This window comes from Pinus tabuliformis, chromosome 7, assembly GCF_031772625.1.
Source record: "Pinus tabuliformis cultivar Carrire ecotype Pingquan chromosome 7, CPIR1, whole genome shotgun sequence".
Lineage (NCBI taxonomy): Eukaryota > Viridiplantae > Streptophyta > Pinopsida > Pinales > Pinaceae > Pinus > Pinus tabuliformis.
In genome coordinates, this window is record NC_142293.1 from 1,360,970,619 (window position 1) to 1,360,980,113 (window position 9,495).

Below are 9,495 nucleotides of genomic sequence, written 5' to 3' on the forward strand. Positions count from 1 at the left end.
AATGGCTACAAGACTGGTGGAATGATTACGACAACAACAAAACAACGATTGATCTCGTTTATTATGAATCATATTATCAGCTGAATTGTGACAGGTGTGTAGAAAATAATATTCCTGAGTGCTTTCACACTCCTTGCAAAACTTTTAGTAAACTCAAACTCACAGAAAGTCAAATTCTACACCAGTATATGACTCATCATTATGAATGGTTGGTCATGACTAAGATTAAACATCAGATTGTATTAAACAAACCCATGATAGTGAGAAGGATTTATACTAAAGCATGGGATGAACATTTATATAAAAAATATTGATTTCCTAGTATTACTATTCTTGAAAATCCATCTTGAAATGGTTCTCGTGGACTGCATCTAAAAAGTATCCACATTGTATATAATACCTAGTCACGAATATATTTTCTAGAGGACTTTCCAATAAAAAGTCTCCTATGTGTAGTCTTTTTAGTTTTCACGTGGGCTTTTTGTATGAAAAAGCATCCACTATGTTTTGTTTAAATCTTGTTCCCATATGTCTTTTCTGAACTTGGAATCTTTGTGCGGATGTCGCTTTGGTGTTACCTGAAAGCAATGATTCCATTCTCTTGTCACATGTCCTACAAGAATGTTTGTCCCCTCTTTTGCTATAAATAGAGAGTAAAGGCCATTCATAAGGCATCGAAGTTTATAGTAGAGTTTTGGGTGTGTTTTTTAGAGTCAGAAGAGTTTGATTAATTTAAGGTCATTCATAAGGCATCGAAGTTTATAGTAGAGTTTTGGGTATGTTTTTTAGAGTCAGAAGAGTTTGATTAATTTCCTACTCTGTATCTGTGCGTTGATAGCCTGATCTGCTTGCATCACGAAATTGAAATCAGTATCTTTAAGTTGGATCTGAAAAGTCTGCATATCAGTGTGTTCGGCACTAATAAAAACCTAAAGTAGCTAGATCTATAAATATTTGTGTATTTTGTTCAAAGACTGAGTCTATGAATTGGCCAAGTAGCCTCCAAAAAACTATCTTGTTTATTAAAAAGCAAACAGTGGTAAATGCCATCACAGTCTATCTCAGGAAAGAACAACAGAGTTTGTATTACAACTTTCTGTAATCTGAAATTTTAATCAATAAAGAGCGAGATTTTTCCACATATTTTGAGTACTGAAACTCTGAAATTATTCAAAAACTTTGTTGGAGTAGTATTTGCGTTATTCAAACCAGACTTTCGCTGGGTATTTCACTCTGATGGCCTTTCTCCACGGCTTCCTTCACCTTATTCGACCTTGGTGTCCCCTTCTACCCTTTGGGGAACCTGGTGAACCTCTGCCTTACCTCCGCCTTCTTTGGCCTTGGTGTCCCTTCTACCCTTTGGCGAACCTCTTTGGCCTTGATGTCCCTTCTACTCTTTGGCGAACCTCTAGTGAACTTTTGATTATATCTTGAAACGGTGTCGCTTGAAAGAATGATGAAACGAAGAACTCATCTTACTGAGACAGGCTCGCTTGAAAAAATGACGCTTGCAGAAACAACGATGACAAAACGAAGAACTCATCTTGCTGAAACAGGCTCACTTGAAAGAATGATGCTGCTTGAAAGAATGACGCTTGCAAAAACAACCTCGCTTGAAAGAACGAAAGGAAGAACTCATCTTCCTCAAAAAGGGAAATGCAACTATACCACGCAGCCCAGAGCCAATCTAGAGAATTGAAGACCATGTCCAAATATCCATGTAACCAAATCTAGAACAGAGATGTGTTTCAATGCACAGCGGAAGTCAAAGATAACAGCTACAAAAGAGAGTGAAAACTATCGAGGACAGTGTCCAATGCAACAAATTAAGGAAAGATGTGAATAGGTTAATAGAAAGATTCACTCAGAAGAACAATCTTTTACAACCACAACTGAAAATGTTACCCACGATCCTACTGTGGCAACTCAACCGATGCTGCAACATCAAGTTTTGGACCAGAAAACGATTTTAAGCGCAGCTAGAAGAGTTGAAATAGCAATCAAACCATTCAATGGCAAAAATATCACGGCCCCATAGAAATATTACTTTGCAGCTGCAAGGCTGAACCACTACAGCACAACTAGTAGATATGGCTTGATCCAGTACTCTTAACTAGGCACAAAATCTCGTCTCAAAGATACCATAAAAACCATTACACCTTCAAGATACTGGCCCCGATCTGATTGAAATTGTAATCCTTACTATTCCCAAGGAGAATACGACGAGCGTCCAAAGCAGTCCTCGAGCATTAAAAACGCTTCTGATTACGTATTATGCCCCTGCTTATCCTCTTGTTATACTTCCAGATTACTAGTTCATATGATCTTGCACTCATAACAAACAGAGTTAACAACAACTAAAAACCACTCATTAGAGCTTAATAGCAGACCTCTTGAATGATGTTTTCGATCCACAAAAGCCTTCTTACATTTCAATCCACTGTCCTGCACAATTTATGCCTACAGACAGCGGAGTAATCATAATTACCAAAATATCCATAGACAGACTAATATTACCCTAACATTGAATACACAGTTGTTCAACTAAAGAACTGAATCAGACGTATCAGACGTATTATGACACTGCTTATCCTTGCCTCATATAATCTTGCGCCTCTAACAAATAAAGAACATGAACATATTAACTACAACTAAAAACCACTCGTCAGAGTTTAACAGCAAGCCTCTTGAATGATGTTTTCGACACAAAAATGCCTTCTAACCCAACTTTCATCCACTATCCTGCAAGATTTATTCCTAGGTCGGAAGATTGTTGAGTAATCCTAAAATATCACCGAAACATAGTGTTGGTGTACATGCACTTAGACTAGCTGTGTTGGTGTACATGCACCTAGATTAGCTCCAGTTAACTTATTGCTTGCATGTGGCACATGTACACATTAACATAAGATAAAGCATACTTAGCTTTAGTTAGCTTTAGTTATTGCATGTACAACTAAGCTTAACTTAGTTGCTTTTATGTATTTATTCTAAAACTAATGTTGTAGAATCAATTTCATTCTTTTCTCAATTCTTGCTCGCTTCCTTCCTTCTCTTGCAAGCTTGTTTATTGTTTTGCAGATCTAGATCTGTGTATCTCAAAAATCTTACATGGTATCAGAGCACAGGGATTTGTAATCAGTGCACAAGCAATTTTATTTGCAAGTTCAGAAGATTGAAGCAACAACAAAAAATGGAGTCTAAATTGGAGTTTCCACAATCGGCAATTCTCACTCCATATAATTATTTCGAATGGAAGCCAAAGATTCAACTTCATCTCAGAAGTAGAGGCTTATTTCGAATAACCATGGCAACGGAAGTTGAACCAACATCGGCAATGGAGAAAACAAGATATTTCAATCGCATGGACGAGGCCTTCGGCATCCTATGTTTATCTATTTCTCCGGAACTGCTATTTCATGTTGAATCATGTTCAACTCCAAATGAAGTATGGAAAATTTTGGAAGAATTGTTTGGAAAACAAGATGAAATGCAAGGTCACATTCTCGAAAATGAGTTAAACTCATTAGATCCGAGAAACTTTGAGAACATTCAAGATTTTTTCACAAGGTATAAAGCCTTGTTGGTGCAGCTGAAAGGATGCAGGATCGACAAATCCAAGCAAGAAAAGCAGTTGATTCTTTCCATTTTATCAAAACTTGGTCCAGAGTATGCAGTATTCGTCTCTACATTCCACACAGTCAGATCTGCAACTGGTGCAGATTGGAAGATGCCCTCACTGGATTCTTTTATTCAGTCTTTGATGCATGGGCAAGAAAATCTCATCAAAATGGGCACACTTAAAAATTCCAAAGTGCATGCACTTACTGTGCATGCAAAAGGAAAGGCAAATCCCAAACCCCCTGATGGATCATCTGGCTCAAAGGAAAGGAAAGGAATGAAAGGGCAATCAATGTGCAATTATTGCCACCGTGGTTTTCATCCTGAATCTGCATGCATGAAGAAGACTATAGATCTTATGGCACAAACACTCCAGCAACACAATCTTGGAGACCACATTCCTGAGAATGCTAAGAAAAAGTCTGGAGAAAAAGCACCAGATCCAAGAGGTAACGGGCATGCTTTGATTGCTCTTCATTCTGCACCACAAGAATGGATCATCGATTCAGGAGCTTCACATCATATGGCTTCTTCAAAGGAATCCTTTTCTTCTCTACATGCATACTCGGGTCCTCCCATTCTCATGGGGGATAATTCTGCAGTTGCAGCAATTGGACAAGGAAGAGTGCAATTCGAAGATGGAAGTTTTGAAAATGTCTTGCATGTTCCAAGGCTTTCTGTGAATCTTCTCTCAGTGTATCAGATGACACACACAGGCAGCGGAAGGAAAGTGGAATTTACCCCAGATTCCGTGAGCATTTATGACATGCAAACCAATTTGAAGATTGCATCTGGCAAGGTAAATGATCAATCTCGTCTGTATACATTTTCTGATTTTGTTCCTCAATCAGATTCTATTTTGCTACTTACGCATGCAAATGAAGATGTGGATTTGGCACGGAGAATGCGTGACAACAAGAGGGATTCTTCTGATCAGAGACCGCCTCGTGGGAGGCCACCGGGAACCAGTATTCCCAAGCAACAGCAACCCATGGGCGAAATAGTGGAAGTGGAAGGCGGTCACATTGTTCGCTCCACCGGAAGAAAAGATCGCCACAACAAAGTTTACACTGCGAAAGGTCCCTGAGACCGACGAGTTCGGCTCTCGACGCTAACCGCCATTCAATTTTACGGCGTCCAAGACAGGCTCGGCTTCAACCGTCCAAGCAAATCCATGGATTGGCTGATCAAGAAAGAAAAGACCTTCATTGACGAACTCAACCAGCTTCCACGCCGATCGACCCCAAATATTCCAAATCAACAACCCAAAGCTGAAGACGAGGGTATTAAAGATCAGGCGGAGCAGGAAATAGAGTTGGAAAACAAGGCTAGTGTCAAAGGCGCAGGAGCGAGGGCAACAGATTCTCGAGCAATAGCAAGAGAACGCGCGAGGGAACGGGCTAAAGAATGAACTCAAGAACGATCAGATGGAGTTGCCAAGGCTCAAACTTATCTTCGTCCTCGAAGCCAGCTGTTTTCTTTAAATCCGGCATCTACCAGCCCTACTGTGCCTAATTACCACCTGAAAAATGGGCCGGCGTCGGAAAACTTGGGAACGGGCTCCAACACGGCTAATCCACAAATGGAAGACCTGGAAGTCAATGGAATGAGATTTCAAGAGCTTTCCGAATCAATTACAGAACTCGAAATGGAGGTCGGCGGTAATTTGATTGGCTTATCGTTGGAATCTATGCGGCATTCAGCAGGCACTCTCTCTGCGAACAGATTTCTTGAATTAATGGGAACGTTGACATCACTGAAAGTGCTCTCGATGAGATCACCGATGCCTCTATTTCCCGGGGAAAATTGGATTGTTGTTCCTCTGTTCAAGCTTCTGTCGAGGCTTCCTAATCTGGAGCGTTTCCACCTGCTCGGACACCTAATTCTGGAGGAGCCTGAGAGAGATCCCACCCCGCCATTTTTAATGTCTCCACTGCCGAATCTTCAATCAGTAGAGATAGAGATCAAAGAATATGATGAGAGGGAGCTTCGTTTGTTGGGCTGCCTTCTTCAAATAGCCCCTGCGCTCAAGGAAGTCAAAATCCCGCCTGCAAGCAAACGTAATAACGAGCAGCACAACCAAGATGTCAATTCTCTGGGCCTCATCTCAGCCCGCAAATCAGCCGAGGCAATCGACATACTCAATCTCATGGTCTCCACGTATTTGCTCGCGCTCTGTCAGGCTGCAGATTTGCGACACCTGGAAGAAAACATGCTGAGCAGATGTTTCACCTGCGAGATCGTCCCAGGGTGAAGGACACGACTGTCTAGCAGTTGTCTTTGCTCTACTTTTGCATTATATTTTGAGGGGGGGTTTTCTTCCCACTGGGTTTTCCCTCTTTCCTCCTTTTTTTATGCATTGTATATGGGTACCTAAAATGGCCGTGTTGTCGGGACTCATTCATTTTGCATCACACTCACCTAAGTTATGCTTAAGGGGAGGTGTTGGTGTATATGCACTTAGACTAGCTGTGTTGATGTACATGCACCTAGATTAGCTCCAGTTAACTTATTGCTTGCATGTGGCACATGTACACATTAACATAAGATAAAGCATACTTAGCTTTAGTTAGCTTTAGTTATTGCATGTACAACTAAGCTTAACTTAGTTGCTTTTATGTATTTATTCTAAAGCTAATATTGTAGAATCAATTTCATTCTTTTCTCAATTCCTGCTCGCTTCCTTCCTTCTCTTGCAAGCTTGTTTATTGTTTTGCAGATCTAGATCTGTGTATCTCAAAAATCTTACACATAGGTAGACGGACCTAAAAATTTTTAGCACTACAAACTACACACTCAAAAGAGAAACTCAAAAGAGAGTTTTAGATCTATAGACCTGCGATATCAGATCCCTGTTGTTGATAAAATTTCAAGAGAATATTCTGCTTTCTATACCTGTTGTTGATAAAATTTCAAGAGAATATTCTGCTTTCTATGATCAACTCACAAATGTAAAGCGATATATTTAACCTGCAGCCCAAGGACAAATTCTTAGACAAACCAGGCATAGCAATGATTAGAGACGACATTGATGCCAAATAGACTACATGAATATAACACAACAAAATTCGACACCAAACCCCCTATGTAGATTCTGTAACAGATCCCTAATTAAGTCTTCTCGAGAAAATTGCAGGAATCAATCCGCTTCCTATTGTCGAATTCCGAATTTAGTGAAAGGCCCTGCAGCGCAAGGATCAAGCATCTCGCAAATTACAAATCACGTATAACAAGGATCAGTAGCACCAATGCTAAATGCTCAGAACGAAATAAAAATAACACCACCAAAACTCAACCACCACCCCCGTTTATATTGATACTGCAGCCACTCAGCCCTCATTCTCTCCTGCCACTAAACATGTAAACCATCTAAACAAGAGAAACAATAGCGTTGAAGGAGACGAAATGATTCAGAAGGGAACGAAATTATTCAGATAGTACTTCCATGGTGTGGACGGCCTTCTGGCGGCTAACATCCAATCTTCAGATCTGGACAACCAGATAGACCAACACAAGCAGATTCCCTTCGGATTCCCTTCGGGAAACCAAAAAGCGTAAGAGCATACGTTCCTGTTATCAGCGCCTAAAAGGTTGCGCTCCTTTAAAAAAACAGGCGCATATAATTTATTAAAAACACACAGCCCACTACCTAAGAACATATAATAAACATAATTACTTCCAAAGTGAAGCTCCCACTGATCTATTTTGGTCCTCAAACCACAAAAGAAGAAACAATTTTAACCTTATCACTTAGAGAGAGTGAAAGGTCACAAAAACACCTGAAAACAACCCGAGATTTCTGAACAGTAAATTGAGACGTATCGCTTGGCATATCACTTAAGACAAAAATACCTGAAAGAATATCCTAGATTTCTGAACAGTAAATTGAAACGTATGGCTTCCATGTCCGGACCTACGGAAAACCCATCCCCAATCCACAATCCCATCCTCAGTTCACATCTCAACATAACCGGATGTAATATATTAAGGTTTTAGAATATATAAAAGGAGGAACAGAAAAAGCTCAGAAATTAAGGATACAGAGCACCAGTAGAGAAAAAGAAGATGGAAGGAACAATAAAATGTACTGAAGACGGAGAGCACCACTGAAGGAAAAAACCGTACGCCTTTGTATCCTGCGAGGAAAAAAACCAAGTAACGCTATTTCAAGGCAGAACTGCCTAGATGAAAACCCTTTCGTCCATTGCATCGCATCTCCCGTCCATACTTGTAAATGGAGGACCGGTGGGACACAAGCGTACGACTGTGATTTCAAAAAATTTAAAACGCATCAATTTATAGGCGGAGGGGGATAAATGGACGGTGAAGATGAAACTGTGGAAAAAGATGGAGGAACCTGATCAAAACGCCAGTTGGAAAAGGAAAACGAAGGCATGGCGCGCGTTGGATTCTTATCTTTACAGTGGAAAAAGATGGAGGAAAGTGATCAAAAACGCCAGCTGGAAGAGGAAAACGAAGGCATGGCGTGCAATGCATTCTTATCTTTTTGTACCACCGACTTATTTAATTTGAACGTTAGCGCCAGCTGGAAAAGGAAAAGGAAGCCATGCCTTGCATTGGATTCCTATCCTTTTGTACCACCCGCTTGTTTCAGCGCTGATTGTAGTGAGATGGCCGGACCCTCTGCATCAAGGAAAATCAATGAATTGGCCGGGTTTAAACCAACTTCGGAATAAATCTTTAGGTACACGTAACCTTCATATAATTGCAATTAGTGGATAACTTGGAAAATGACTATTGAATAAATAATTTTAAAGATTTAAATGGGTTACAATAGGTTAAAAAAAAAAAACAAAACAAAACAATGCTAGGGTTTTAATGGACTGATGTAATTGTAAATCTATCAAGCACCAAGTTCTAGATTTATGAAGCATCAATAAAGTTTGGTAGATTTGAAAGATGAATCTAGGCTAAGAAGAGACCTTCGTTGGTTCAATTATCTATAGAAACACTACAAAAGATTTTTGTTGCGTCAAAAGATGTTTGAGATATAAATATCTTTTTTGTTGCGTCAAAAGATGCTTGAGATATAAATATTTAATATATTTTTAAGTTTTTATAATTTAAAAAAAATAACAAAAAATACATTACCATAAAATAGATCATAAATGAGTTAATATAATTTTATTACATTCATGGAATGTTGCACTTTAATGCAAGAGTATTAAAATCAAATTCACAATTAATCTCAATATCAAGAAAACTAATTTAATCCATGGAATCCTTATATTTAAGATCATGTATATAATCACAATTTTCAAAACCACACAATACATATATTAAATTTACTACATTTAAGAATATTGTACAAACCAAGTTTTGTAAATATGAAATAAGATTTAAATGAATTTTGAGATTAAAATGTATTCTTTTGTTATTTGTAAATAAATAAAAAAATGAATATTGATATTGATGGGCACCAAATCTGCCCTAACACCAATTTCATAAATCATTGAAAACCACACAATACATATCTTTAAATTTATTACATTTAAAGATATTGCACAAACTAAGTTTTGTAATACTACAAAGTTCAAGTATATGAAATAAGATTTAAGTGAATTTTGAGATTAAGATGTATTCCTTTGTTACTTGTAAATGAAAAAAAAAATGAATATGATATTGATGGGCACCAAATGTGTTGTAACACCAATTGCATTTTCATTCATTTCAAAAGATTTCTTAAATCATTCCACTTCATACATATTTGTGCATTTTCATTCATTTCACAACATTTCCTAAAGCATCAACCATGCACACTCATATAAAAATTTAATTTCACTAAAACTTCAATAAGGTTTCTCTACATTCATTCATTTCACAAGATTTCCTAAAGCATTCCACTTCATAGAT

The 9,495-nt window shown here is 38.5% G+C and overlaps 1 long non-coding RNA gene across 2 annotated transcripts; it reads right to left on the reverse strand.

Annotated features, from left to right (window-relative positions):
• Positions 1 to 2,013: 2,013 nt before the first annotated feature.
• On the reverse strand, positions 2,014 to 7,955 carry LOC149252647 (uncharacterized). Of its 2 annotated transcripts, none has more exons than XR_016266975.1 (2): positions 6,517 to 7,955; positions 2,014 to 2,757 (listed from the first exon to the last, which is right to left on the reverse strand). It is a non-coding gene; the product is annotated as an uncharacterized LOC149252647 (long non-coding RNA). The 2 variants fall into 2 exon arrangements; XR_016266974.1 differs by having other exon boundaries at positions 2,014 to 2,783.
• Between the last annotated feature and the right edge of the window lie 1,540 nt (positions 7,956 to 9,495).